Source organism: Callithrix jacchus, chromosome 7 (genome assembly GCF_049354715.1).
Source record: "Callithrix jacchus isolate 240 chromosome 7, calJac240_pri, whole genome shotgun sequence".
Taxonomy (NCBI): Eukaryota; Metazoa; Chordata; class Mammalia; order Primates; family Cebidae; genus Callithrix; species Callithrix jacchus.
Genome location: NC_133508.1, coordinates 22,745,698 through 22,760,264, shown reverse-complemented (window position 1 = coordinate 22,760,264; position 14,567 = coordinate 22,745,698). Strand labels below are relative to the sequence as shown.

The window sequence follows — 14,567 nt, the reverse complement described above, 5'->3', positions numbered from 1 at the left end:
TTAAAGCATGTGTCAATACTTTGTTCCTTTTTATAGGTAAATAATATTCTATCAATTGGATATATCAAATATCATCAATGGATGGGCATTTGCATTGTTTCCACTTTTTGGTTATTATGAATTATGCTGCTATGGACAATACTGTACATCTTTCACAGACATTACAGAAACTTTTCTGTGTGGCCATATGGTGACTCAATGTTTGACATCCTAGGAGCTACCAATTGTTTTTCTGAGTGGCTGAATCAGTCTGTATTTCCACCAGCAATGTATAAGTGTTCCAATTTATCCACGTCCTGGCCGACACTAGTTATTGTTTATCTTTTTGATTATTGCCATCCTCATAGGTGGATGGATACCACATTGTGGTTTGACTTACATTCCCCTAATGACTAACGATACTGAGCATTTTTTAATGTGTTTATTTGCCATTTGTATATCTTCTTTGGAGGAATGTCTACAAATCCTTTTCCCATTTAAAATTTGACCATTTTTCTTTTTATTGTTGCATTTTAAGAGTTCTTTAAATAGTCTGGATTTTAGACCCATATTAAATATATGATTTGCAAATATTTCCTTCCATTCTGTGATTTGTATTTTCACTTTCATGTCAGTATATTTTGAAGCATAAAAATTTTTAATTTTGGTGATGTCCATGTCCAATTTATTTTTTCTTTTGTTGGTTGTATTTTTGGTGTCATATCTAAGAATCCCTTACCCAAGGTCTGTATTTTTTCTAAGAGTTTTATGGCTTTAGGTTTTACATTTGGGTCTTTGATCCATTTCAAGTTAATTTTTGTATGTGGTGTGAGTTAGGGATCTAATTTCATTCTTTGCATGTGGACGTGTAGTTGCTCCAGCACCATTTGCTGAAAAGACTCTTCTTTTTCTCTTGAATTGTCTTAGTGCCCTTGTTGAAATAGATTGGCCATAGATGTAGGGACTCCCAATTCCATTCCATTGAACAATATGTCCATGTTTATTTTAGTACCACAACTATGATACCAGGATGAAAAGGTGAATTGCAGAAAAGAAATTTCTATTCTCAAATTACTTCATAACTCAAAGACTTGTGGGCAATTCAGTTTTGGGTTTTCTTTCATATCTCTTTGGGGAAAAAAAACTCTCTGCATTAACCCCATCTAAAATATAAACTGTATGCATAAACCTAAGTTTAAATACTCACCAGCACGGCTCTTTTATAGAATTCTACTTATGTGGATGATGTGGGATTTGGCAATCTCTTTCTCACTGTATTCTTTGAAATAGCTTAAAAAGTCAATTATGAATTGAAGCACTCAATTATTAGAATGCATAATACTAGTCTAATTTAAAAGTCTTAAATTTCGTGCAAAATCCTTCAAATTATTTATTTTAGAAAAAATATGTATTTGTTATATCTTGTAGACTTAGACAAAGAATTTTAAATTCCTGTAATTTAAATGAAAGGGTTCCCAGAAATCAAAAATCTCTTGACTCTAGGGCCGTGGCATCTCTTGATTCAATTTATAGTCTTTGTGTTTTGGTTGCTGACACTCTCTTTTTTAGACGGAGTCTCACTCTATCCCCCAGCTTGGAGTGCAGTGGCATGCAATCTTGGCTCACTGCAACCTCCATTCCCTGGGGTTCAAGCAATTCTCCTGCCTCAGCCTCCAGAGTAAGTTGGATTACAGGCGCCTGCCACTGGGCCCAACTAATTTTTGTATTTTTAATAGAGACAGGGGTTTGCCATCTTGGCCAGGCTAGTCTCGAACTCCTGACCTCGTGATCCACCTGCCTAGGCCTCCCAAAGTGCTGGGATTCTAGGCATGAGCCACCATGCCAGGCATCTGACACTCTTAATTTTAAAAATGTCTGTAAAATATTCTCGGCTGGGCGTGGTGGCTCATGCCTGTAATCCCAGCACTTTGGGAGGCAGAGGCAGGTGGATCACGAAATCAGGAGTTCAAGACCAGCCTGGCTAATATGGCAAAATCCCATCTCTATTAAAACACAAAAATTAGCCTGGCAAGGTGGCATGCCCATATAATCCAAGCTACTTTGGAGACTGAGGCAGGAGAATTGCTTGAACCTGGGAGGCGGAGGAGGTTACAGTGAGCCGAGATCATGCCACTGTACTCCAGTCTGGGCGACAGATTGAGATTCTGTCTAAAAAAAAATTATATATATATATATATTCTGGAGATAAGGACATATGGTCGCAAGATGAAGCTCTCATGAAGGGGAAAAAGTGGTTTTCTTGGAAATGCCATAGACAGTTGTATTTTGCTCTTTAGCTAATAAGAAAACATTTTTTTCTCTAAATAAACAATCACAAATTATTTTCTGGTTTTGCCAAGGGGAAGCCTGTGACACAATGTTTCTATTGAGGTCACTTGTTGAATTATACATGAACTCTCTATCAACTCTGAAAGGATTTTTCATCTTTGTGATTATTTAGACAGTGGTAAATTTATGAAAATTCTCTGTTTCCTATGTCTTATTGGTCATGCTTAGGAACTGTTTTGTGGGAGGCAACCCAGGTTAAAAGGAGGAACACTTGGCTAAAGCTTAATGTATCCCAGTGGCTTCCTGTGAGTCTCAGTTTTGTAGTTTCAAAAATTCAGGTTTATCAGCTCACCAAGAGGCTAACAGGTAGGAAAAACTTGGGTTTTTATAACCGAATGTAAAAGGATTTGGTTTTCAAACCACAAAGCTCTATGATCATTCATTGAGGGCTCCATCTCACCAAAGAGTAAGAACCAATTTTGAACAATAGTTGTTCTCCTTTCTGATGCGTATTTCTCAGGAGATGAAATGGCAGATTAGAAATACCTGGTGAATATGTACCTGGAATGAGAGAGGGGGAGAGGGGGAGAGAGAGAGAGAGAGAGAGAGAGAGAGAGAGAGAGAGAGAGAGAGAGAGAGAGAGAGGAGATTTTAAAATAAAAAAATTATTATTTCAAAAATATTACTATTTAAATAGCTGGGACTATTCTTATTGTATGAAGTTGAGGAATACTGAGTTCTGCTTCTACCAAACTCATGATCAGCAGCACACATCTCTTTGTGCTTGTTCTAGCCGCCTTCTTTTTCATTTTGCCATTGTTTCGGGTTGACACTGCAATATCCAGTTTGCTAAATGTGTTCAATACAGGTAGCAAAAGTGACGAACCTGAATTTAATCATGAAAAAACACCAGACAACCCAATATTTAGGGACATTCTATAAAATAACTAGCCTGTACTCTTCAGAAATGTGAACATCATGATAGTAAGAGAAATAACAGAGAGAAAGAGAGACCTAGGAATTGTTAAATTGTTACAGATTAAAGAGCACTGAAGGACATGACAACTAAATGCAAATCATGGTCCTGGATTTTTTTTTTTTCCAACAAAGGAACTCATGGGAGCAACTGATGAAATCTGAAGGTCTGCAGTGGGGACTGGGACCTAGTTCTAGTAGTGTTGTCATCATGTCAAAATCCTAACTTTAGGCCAGGCACAGTGGCTCATGCCTGCAATCCCAGCATTTAGGGAGCCCGAGGCAGGTGGATCAGTTGAGGTCAGGAGTTCAAGACCAACCTTCTCTCTACTAAAAATACAAAAAAATTAGCTGGATGTGGTGGCGCATACCTGTAATGCTAACTACTTGGGAGGCTGAGACCGGAGAATTGCTTGAACCCAGGAGGTGAAGATTGTTGTGAGCTGAGATCATGCCATTTCACTCCAGCTTGGGTGAAAGAGCAAGACTTTATATCAAAAAAAAAAAATCTAACTTTGATAATTGTACTGTGGTTATGTAAAATAATACATTAATTTAGAAAACACACTGAACTATTTAGAGGATAAACAGATCATGAAAAAAGCACCCAAGCGTATAAAGCAAATACTATTAGATTTAAAGGGAGAGATACATTGCAATACAATAATAATAGGGGATTTAAACGGCCCACTTTCAGTGATGGACAGATCATCAAACAGAAACAATCGAAGAAACATCAGGCTTGAATTGCACCAAAGACCAAATGAACCTAACAGACATTTGTAGAACACATCACCCAACCGCTGCAGAATACACATTCTTCTCATCAGCACATGGAGCTTTCTCCAGGATGGATCATATGTTTGTCCATAAAACAAAGCTGAACAAATTTTTAAAAATTGAAATGACATCAAGTATCATTTCTGACCACAACGAAATAAACCTAGAAGTCAATAACAAGAAAAACTTTGAAAACTCTACAAATACAAGAAAATTAAACAACATGCTCCCAAATAACCAGTGAGTCAACAAAGAAATTAAAAAGGAAATTAAAAAATTTCTTGAGACACATGAAAACGGAATCACAATATATGAGAGCCTATACAATATAGCAAAAGCAGTTCTGAGTGATGTTTATAACATAAACACCTTCATCAAAAAAGCCAAAAGATCTCAAACAATCCAACCTTGCATTTCAAGGAATTAGAAAAAGAAGACCAAACTAAACATAAAATTAGTAGAAGGAAAAAGGTAACAAAGATTAGATCAGAAATAAACAAGATAAAGACTAAAACCCATGATACAAAGGATCATTGAAATAAAGAGGTGGTTTGTTGAAAAGATAAACAAAATCCACAAACCTTTATCCAGACTAAGAAAAGAAAAAGGAGACACAAATAAATAAAATCAGAGATGAAAAAGGAGACATTGCAACTGATACCACAGAAATACGAAGGATCATAAAAGACTGTTATAAACAACTATAAGCCAAAAGTGGGAAAATCTAAGAGAAATGGATAAACTTCTGAACACGTACAACCTACCAAGGCTTAATCGTGAAGAATTAGAAAACCTGAATGGACCAATACATCTAAATATTTCTATTTCTTCACTAATACATTTGAGGAATCATGATTGAATCATAGAATCTACCAAGATTGAATCATAAAGATCCAATTGGAGGTTGGTCTCGTTGCTAGACTAGCAAGTAACAAGATTGAATCAGTAATAAAAAGTCTCTTACCAAAAAGTCTCCCTCAAAGCCCAGAACCTGATGGCTTCACTGCTGAATTCTACCAAATACATAAGAAACAAATACCATACCAGCCATGGTGGCTCATGCCTGTAATTCCAGCACTTTGGGAGGCTGAGGCCAGTGGATCACTTGAGGTCAGGAGTTTGAGACCAGCCTGCCCAACATGGTGAAACACTGCATCTACTAAAAATACAAAAAATTAGCTGGACATGGTGGTGGGTACCTGTAATCCCAGCTACTTGGGAGACTGAGGGAGGAGAGTCACTTGAACCTGGGAGGCAGAGGTTGCAGTGAGTCAAGATTGTGCCATTGCACTCCAGTCTGGGAGACAGAGCAAAAGGAAAGAAAAAAAAGGAAGGGAGGAAGGAAGGGAGGGAGGAAGGGAAAGAGAGAGACCAATCTTTTCAAACTGTTCCAATTGAAGAGGATGGAGTTCTTCCAGACTCATTTTGTGAGACCAGCATTACCCTGATAACAAAACCAGAAAAGGACAGACACAAATAAAGGAAACTGCAGGCCTATCTCCCTAATGAACATAGCAAAAATCCTTAATGAAATATTAGCTAATGAAATCCAACAGTACATTAAAAAGATCAGAACAGATCAGAAAAAAATGAAAATCCTACATATTGGGAGAGAGAAAGACAAGAATAAAGCCAATTAACAATTAGGGTATTTAGTTGAATTCTTTGTACTGTTCTTACAATTTTTCAGTCAGAAATTATGTCAAAATTAACACACTGGAAATGAATGGAAGATTTTTAAAATTACAAAATTGTTTAAAAACATTTAACTATACAATACATAAGAGTTAGTTTGTAATTAAAAGGAAAAATAAAAAAACAGTATGGCCTAGTGGTTTAGAGAGAGGTCTACAGAAAGATGCCTGCGTGATTCCTTGCTCTGTCGCTAGCTGTGTGACTGTAAGTTACTTAACTTCTAAATTTCCTTACCTGTAAAAGCAGGATGATAATACTCAAACCTACCTCATAAGGCTGTTATGAAATGTAAATGAGTAATATTTGAAAAGGACTTTCTACAGTGTCTAACATAAAGCGTTGTATAAAGTGTTTGTTAAATGAATAAATCTAGAAAATCACTTTGGTCTTAATGATGCTATTATAAAATCACCTTCAGGAATAGCAGTACTTCGAAATTTAAAATCTTAAAAACTTTATTTAAAATGTTTTTTTTTCCATAACTGATTGGGATTTTTATTAGTCTTTCCTTTGGCCAAATTGGGATTCCTAAGTCTTTTTGATAAACTCTTATGCTAATTTTTTGGTTGGTTTCATAAGAGGAACCTGTAGATTGCACTGGTTTTCTTTTATTTTTCATGATCTGTGGTTTTCTTTTTGATTATCTTAAGTCATATGATCACACATAATTTTTATATTTATGTATATCTCCTCTGCTTTAATCCTTTTAAGTTGGCAAAAGCACCATTCCCAATCACAAATACACAGCAGTTCTGGTTTTGTTTCTGAATGGCTGTTTAAAGACAATGCTAAATTATAACTTAGTTTGACCTAGATTGTAAGGAATTCAAGAGTGAAGTTTAATTGGCTACTATTTTAAAAGCATGTGACCTTATAGATCATTTATAAAATGCATGAAGTTTTAAAATAATTTTTGATATTACTCATAAAGCACACTAAAATGCCTTTCAATAAGTAAAAGGAACCATTTTAAATATAGGGAATTCTAATTAAGTTGGCATAGTTAGGGCCAAAAACATAAAGTAGCCATTGCTACCTATTTTATCTTCAACACTTGCCTTTAAGAGGCAAATGAACACAAAACACAGGTGAATCTTGCTTGCTTCTGAAACAGTGAAGGAATCTCCCCCTTATTTAAATACATTCACATAACCAGTTATATAAATCTAAATATAAAACCAATCCCCAGTAAGTTTTAAGATGACACCATCTTTGTGAAAAGTTGAACATTACTAACGAAGTCTAATCATATCCTTAGAAGGGATAAACAGTGATAGCATTTACTAAATTGGAATTACTACTGAAATTCAAAAACTGAACATATTCATTTAACCACAAGCCAGTCTTAGTTTTAAATCAGGACTGCCCAACAAAATATTCTCTCAGTCATTCATAATCTAAATTCTGGTGTATGAGATCTATTAAAGTATAGTACACATAAATAAGCCATGAGACATTTGTTTTGAAATAAAACAGTGGCCAATTATTACTCATTAGTAGCTTTTTCGAGATAAGCTATCAAGTCTGCCCTTTCTCCCTTCTTCCTAATGCTGGCAAAGATCATTTTTGTTCCAGGGATGTACTTCTTGGGATTCTCCGAATACTCCATCACTGTATCCTCTCCCCAAGTGATACCTTTGTTCTTATTGGTGTCAGTCTAAGAGAATCCAGCAGCCTGACCCGTCTTCCGCCCAGAGACCATGGAGATGAGGCCCAGTCTTGTGCTTGCCTCCCTTTTCCACAGTGTGGCACTGGGAACACTTCTGAACAAAAATCTGGCCTTTCTCAACATCACCCATATTTAATTCTCTTTTTTGGCACTGGCTCAACAAGGTTACCACTCTGAAGCTGGACATCTACTCTCTCTCTATTTTTTTGAGACAGAGTCTTCTCAGCTCACTACAACCTCCACCTCCCAGGTTCAAGTGATTCTCTCGCCTTAGCATCCCCAGTAGCTGGGATTACAGGATGGTGCGGCCATGATTTTGTGTTTTTAGTAGAGACAGGGTATCACCATGTTGGCCAGGCTGGTCTCAAACTCCTGACCTCAGGTGATCCACCCACCTAGACATCCCAAAGGGCTGGGATTACAGGTATGAGCCACTGTGCCCAGCTAACTGCACTGGTTTTCTATAAAAAATATTTAATATAGTTCTTCTATTTTCACTTATCAATTTTCAATTATTCAACATATATTTTTTATTGACTAATTCAAGTGCTACAGTAAGTTTAAAGAAGGATAATGTTTCTAACCGCAAAGAGTACACAAATTCAAGGGGGAATTAAGCACAGAAATGGTTATAATGTGAGATTTGGAGAAGTAAAGAGTGGGAGAAGGTTTACAAGAAGGAAAGATTACATCTAGTTGTTGGGAGCAGGAAAGGTTTCATAGAGGATGAGACTAAATCTGAAGGAGGATTAAGATTTTAGCAGGTGAGATAGACGGGTGGGCGTTCTAAGTAGCGGGGTGAACAAAACAGCAAGACAGAGCAGGTGGTATCTTGGGCTATTTATTTGAAGTTTAAACAGATTTGATGTTAAAATTTAAACCATTGTAAGCCGTCATTTCCTTATCCATAAGATGGACATAACATAGTACCTGTCTTACAGAGTACAGAAAAATGATGCCAGTGTCATATTCAGCATAGGTCTAACAGTAAATGTGTATCATATATGCTATCTATAATAATATGTTATTTTTGGTTCACATTTGTTGGAGATTAGGTTATGGCCTGGAAATAGGTACAGGGAATGTATTGGATTAATACTGAGTGGTAGGAATAGGGGTGAGAAGGAGAGGACAAAGTAAAAGTTGAGAGGCATTGCAAAGTTCGAATCCATGTGACTGACCACAGATAAGAAATAAAAGAAGAGGAAACTTGGGCTGCTAGCTGAGTAATAATGACCTGAAAGAACAACAGGGAAAATAAACCAACTTTTACTATACCCCACAAATTCCAGGCCCGGGGCAAATACTTGAGTCCTATGATCTCATATTTTAAAACCATCCTTTTGGTGGGATCATACTGTAAATACACAAGAGCACTTACTATTTTCATCATTCTAAGGTGGATCATTCCGTAATTCTTTAAAAGTTACTCTTTTCAAATACAGGTTTTAGGTCAAGCTTGCTTAAAATCTAGATCACCACCTATATCTATAAATCCCAGATAATGTTTATATTACTTCAAAATTATACTGATGCAATAACTATTTGTTGAATGAACCATGTGCTGAGTACCAACATTTTACTAGGAACAATTGTCTTCATGAGTTAGTTGCCTTTCGTTCAAGGTAGCAAGGTGGGAGCCATTTCTGGGGCATTTGGTCTGTACCCCCCATACCTGAAATTTCCTGGAACTGTGGAAATGGAGGGCAATGTTTTCATCCTTATTTTTTTTAAGATAAGGTCTCACTCTGTCACCTAGATTGGAGTGTAGTGGCACAATTTTGTCTCACTGCAACCTCTGTCTTCCTGGGCTCAAGGGATCCTCCCACCTCAGCCTCTGGAGTAGCTGGGGATACAAGTATGCACCACCACACCCAGCTAACTTTTTGATTTTTGGTAGAAAAGGGGTTTCATCATGTTGCCCAGGCTGGTTTCATCCTTATATCACGCCCTATATGCCACTGCTGGGAACACCTGGAGGCCACTAGGAAGTATGTGATGTTGCCTGGTAGCTTTTCCTGAATAACTCATCTTGACCTTAATGGCAAGAGGCTTAGATTCTCTAGTTTAACCAAAATTGTACCCTATGATTGAATTAGGATAGTATTTTTTTCTTTCATTTTATTTATTTATTTTGAGACGGAGTTTCACTCTTGTTACCCAGGCTGGAGTGCAATGGCGCCATCTCGGCTCACCGCAACCTCCGCCTCCTGGGTTCAGGCAATTCTCCTGCCTCAGCCTCCTGAGTAACTGGGATTACAGGCACGCGCCACCATGCCCAGCTAATTTTTTGTATTTTTAGTAGAGATGGGTTTCACCATGTTGACCAGGATGGTCTCGATCTCTTGACCTCGTGATCCATCTGCCTCGGCCTCCCAAAGTGCTGGGATTACAGGCTTGAGCCACCCGGCCTCTTTCATTTATTTTAAACAGAACTATTCATCTTTAACTTTGTTTTAGAGACAGGGGCTTGTTCTGTTGCCCAGGCTGGAGTGCAGTGGTATGGTCATAGCTCACTGTAATCTCAAATGCCTGGGCTCGAGCCAGCCTCTTGCCTCAGCCTCCCAAGTAACTAGGACTATAGGCATATGCCACCAGACTGAGCTAACTTTATTATTATTATTTTTTTTATAGAGACAGGGTCTTACTATGTTGCCCAGGCTGGTCTTGAACCCCTGTCCTCAAGCAATTCTCCCACCTGGGCCTCCCAAAACACTGGATTATAGGTGTGAGTCACCATGGCTGGCCTTAGTTTTAAAATTTTAAATGGCATATTTGTCTAACATTTTAGAGGTGAAAAACCGTAAATCCACGTGGTAATTTCTAATAGGCCTATTAATTAGGTAGGGAAAATATTATTAATTTTATAGAGGAGGAAATAAAGGAGCACTTACCCTGAATCACGCAATATTTAGTGCTCTTCCTCCTCCATTTGCCTACCTTGTTAAATTCATTGCAAAAAAAAAGTGTGGACTTTTTTTTTGTCTCTGAGTTCCTCAGTTTACTGTTTGACCCACCTATCCACAGCCTCTGACCGTCACAGCTGAGGAATCAAGTCTTCCTTGGGCACCTGCTTACTTTATTATTGTGAAGCAAATGGAAAGAGGATATCTGTATCTATCAGTTTTAATGATGAATTTTAATAGATGAGTTCCAAAAGATAGGCAGGACTGCCAGTTTGTCAGCATTTTTACTATATAGAGGAATAAGAAAGAACTGTTGCCCTGAGTTGCTTCTGTGAACATATCACGGAAAATGAAAGGCCGTGGCTCCCTAGTTAACAGCGTTGTAGTCAGGAGATGGAAAATGACACAGAACTTAGCCAATTTACTAGGACAACCCTATGAACTTTCAGCAGAAGTTTCCCCATATACCAGTATACTGAAGAAAGTTAAAGTTCTTCTCCCTTTCAGCCCTCCACCCCACAACCATTTCTAGCTAGATCTAAGATTTTATTGGTCTGGACCTAGATGAAATCATTGATACTGTTTGCAAATAACACTCTTCTACTAAGAGATCTGCAGTGATTGAAATGTTAGCTCTGCATTATTAAAGCTATAAAATATGGTTTAAAAATACTTCCATATACAACAAAGAGGTTCATGAAGTTAAAAAAATTAATTTTTGTTTGAACCTACCAGGCAGAATATTGGTACATTATTTTGCTCCCCTTTACTGTTCCTCTTGAACCATGTCTCTTTGAAGATAATTATCTGAATAATTTCACTAGATTTTTCCAACTAAGTGATACAGCTTTTAAAAATAATAAAAAAGAAATATGCTAATATATGTTAATGCTGGTTTTTATTTTATTTTTTTGAAATAGAATATTGCTCTGTCATCCAGGCTGGCATGAAGTGGCATGAGCATGGCTGACTGCAGCTGACTCAACCTCCCCAGGTTCAAATGCTCTTCCTGCCTCAGCCTCCCAGGCAGCTGGCGCTAAAGGCACACACCATCACATCCAGCTAATTTTTGTATTTTAGGAAGATGAGGTCTTCCTATGTTGCCCCAGCTGGTCTTCAAGCCCTGGTCTCAAGCTATCCTCCAGTCTCAGCCTCTCAAAGTGCTGGGATTACAGGTGTGAGCCACCATGCCCAGCCGAATGCTAGTTTCTGTGATGCTGCTGTTGGATTGTCAAACTTAAGTAACTGTAGTCCTCCAGTGTTATACGAGAAGGTTACTTTTGGTGAGTAGGAAATGCGGTTTAAGTTTGAGACTGGTTGGAAGGGTTCAATTTACTTTTACTTGTAAATCAGTTATAAAATGTGACTCATATTTGTTTTGAGAATTCGGTTCATAGTTCTCTTGCTCTTAGTGAAATCTGTGTAGTGTTATCTTTTAACTTATTTCCTGGTGCCACTGTCTTCCATTTATTGGGATGACTTCTGTAACTCACTAGATTTTTCAAAAATTCTACCTTTTTTTTTTGAGACAGTTTTTGCTCTTGTCATACAGACTAGAGTGCAATGACATGATCTTAACTCACTGCAACCTCAACCTCCTGAGTTCAAGTGATTCTCCTGCCTCAGTCTCTTGAGTAGCTGGGATTACAGGCACCACCATGCCCGGCTAATTTTATATTTTTAGTAGAGACGAGGTTCACCGTGTTGGCCAGGTTGGTCTCGAACTCTTGACCTCAGGTGACCCACCCACCTCAGCGTCCCAAAGTGCTGGGATTACAGGCATGAGCCACCATGTCTGGCTTTTTAAATAAATAAATAAATAAAAACTCTAACTGGGGTTTTCATTTTTAACAACTCTATCACCACACTTCTGAAATACAGAAATGAAGAAGAATTCAGGTCATGCACAATCATGCTAATGGCAATCCTGTGAATTGCCTATGCTGTTAGGATGAAGCGGGAGGAATATTATCTGAAAGCCTTGGATTCCTGATATCTGGAAGGTCTATAGATCAGTGTGGTCCATTGTGTCTTGCCTGTGTCTTAACAGGTGAATCCTAGTTGCACAGATGTTCTTGCTTTTGTCTCTCTTTTCCTCTCCAAAAGAAAATAAAATATATAGGCCAATTAATCTGCACAGATGAACCCCACTGATAGGGCATATTCTTGGGAAAAGTAAACTTGCAGTTCAGTTGTGTACAATATACAAAAAAGGGGGCAAAATGCCCAGTCCATTTCACTTTTAGCAATTATAAAAATCCAGGTGCTAATGAAGCTATAAGAATCACTTATCTTGCGTTATCTTAAAATTAGGTAAAAATTATATGTTTCTAAAAATCCAGTGGTCTTGGTTTGACTTTAAAAACTGAACATAAATTTTATGGCCTAAGATGAGATAATCACAAAGATTTAAATGACAATGCATACTGCTCCCTTATTTTTGTTAGTGGTCATTCTGCATAAAAGCTGTTTGATATAGATCATTGGAATAAAATGTTCAGAGTTCATTGAATATTTTAAATATTTATATGCTCCTTTGAAGTATTTTCAAGTGGAGAAGGAATAAAAGGCAGAGCTAACTAACTATGGAAACAGCCAGTTATTTTATGTAAGATGTTAAAAGATACAGAATCAGGCTTGAAGACAGTTTTAAAACCAATAGTGGTACTTGCATAGACAATTTTTAAGCCTACAATGAGTTAATATTCCTGAGTTAGTTTTTCTCATCAACTGCTTCTCATTATCTCTCTTTTTAAACGTCGAATGCTAGTATGATGACTGACGCGAGGAAAAGATATTGGAGCTGAAGAGCTCTACATGAGTAGAACCGTTCCTAATATGACTTTAAACAAGAGAGTAAATATTGAATGAAGGGGCAGTGAAGTACACTAGTTGGTCTGTTCTAACTGGATAGTCACAAAAACAATAGAGGAAAGGGCACTCCGTTTGATATTTGGAGAAGAAAAGCCAGTACCTGAGGTACATAAAATATTACCAAGTAGAAAAGGCAGCATCGTCTAATGAAATCAGACTTCTCATATGCTCTGTAGAAGCATTTCCTAGATTGCTTTTTCAAATTCAAAAATTTTAAGTGCACTTTCAAAAGTTTGTTGAAAGAGGAGTCGTGCAGCTTGGCGTGAATTCACAGCTGTTTAACATCTCAACGCTTTCAGGGAACTCGGCTTCTAATTGGTTCCAAAGCCAATTTAAGTTGTCTTATCGCGCAACGGGAACTCAAAATGCTGATTGGACTAAGACGCGTCGTTTACAACGTCTGTAAATCACGTTAGCGATTGTTTTTGGAGGGATTCTGTACCGAGCAATTTAGTGACTGTTAAAAATTTAAACCTCACGTTCTCAAGGGGAAACTCGCAATTCTTTGAGGAGAGAAGAAGGGCGAAAAAGAGCGTTTGGAACTTTGAAGAGTACCTTCAAAAGTACCGGGAAACATTCACACAAAGGGAACGATTTTCATTTAAGTATTTATAAAGATGGAACACGCTTGCCTGCAGTGTTTCTGTGCTAACAGTTTTCAGGAGTTATACATCATTCCTTTTTCTTCTTCAACTTCTCTTTCCTCAAGTTGGGTTTTAATTACTTTTCGAGATGTGTGTTTTAAGGGGTATGGCTTCGATGGGGGTGTATAGGCTAATTCCGGAGAGGAGGGCAGATTTAGCAATAAACTACAACCCACTGGGACTAAGGAATATTCCTGTAGCGTTTTTTTCCCCCTGATGTTTCTTTCCAGTAACAAAATGTCAGGATGAAATCCATTGTACTGTCTTTAGTACAAAACAAATAGGGATTTCATCTATACATTTAATAAAACCTGAAAAAAATAAAGCAGTCAAATAAATACAAGTCAGATGACCATGGGATAATACACAAGTAAATCACGAGAGATGAGCGAGCGAAGCACTGAGCAAATTGTTTGAAACAAAAGGAAAATTTCTCAGCTCACAAGATGAAAACTTTGATTTCCTCATAAAATAAAACTAATCAGAAATAGTTATTTTTCTGAAACAAAACTTTCCAAACAGAACTTGGTGAGGGGAGCAATAGTAAGACATCATGCAATCTGCAATTCTGCTTGATTTTGTTGTATAATTTTTCGATATGCTTAAAAGGTGGAAAATAGAATGAAGAGGGTTGGAAACATGAAATTAAATAGTTTGGTTCTGATAGTACCAATCAGAAAGCAGAAAGGGGCAAGTCACACGCTGCCTTTAATATTCTTCATAAAGACTGTGGCAGAAAGATCAGGCGGCATGGGA

The 14,567-nt window shown here is 37.5% G+C and overlaps 1 pseudogene; it reads right to left on the bottom strand.

The window, feature by feature from the left end:
* Window positions 1-7,204: 7,204 nt before the first annotated feature.
* Window positions 7,205-7,517, bottom strand: LOC108592721 (cytochrome c, somatic pseudogene; annotated as a pseudogene).
* Window positions 7,518-14,567: the final 7,050 nt, after the last annotated feature.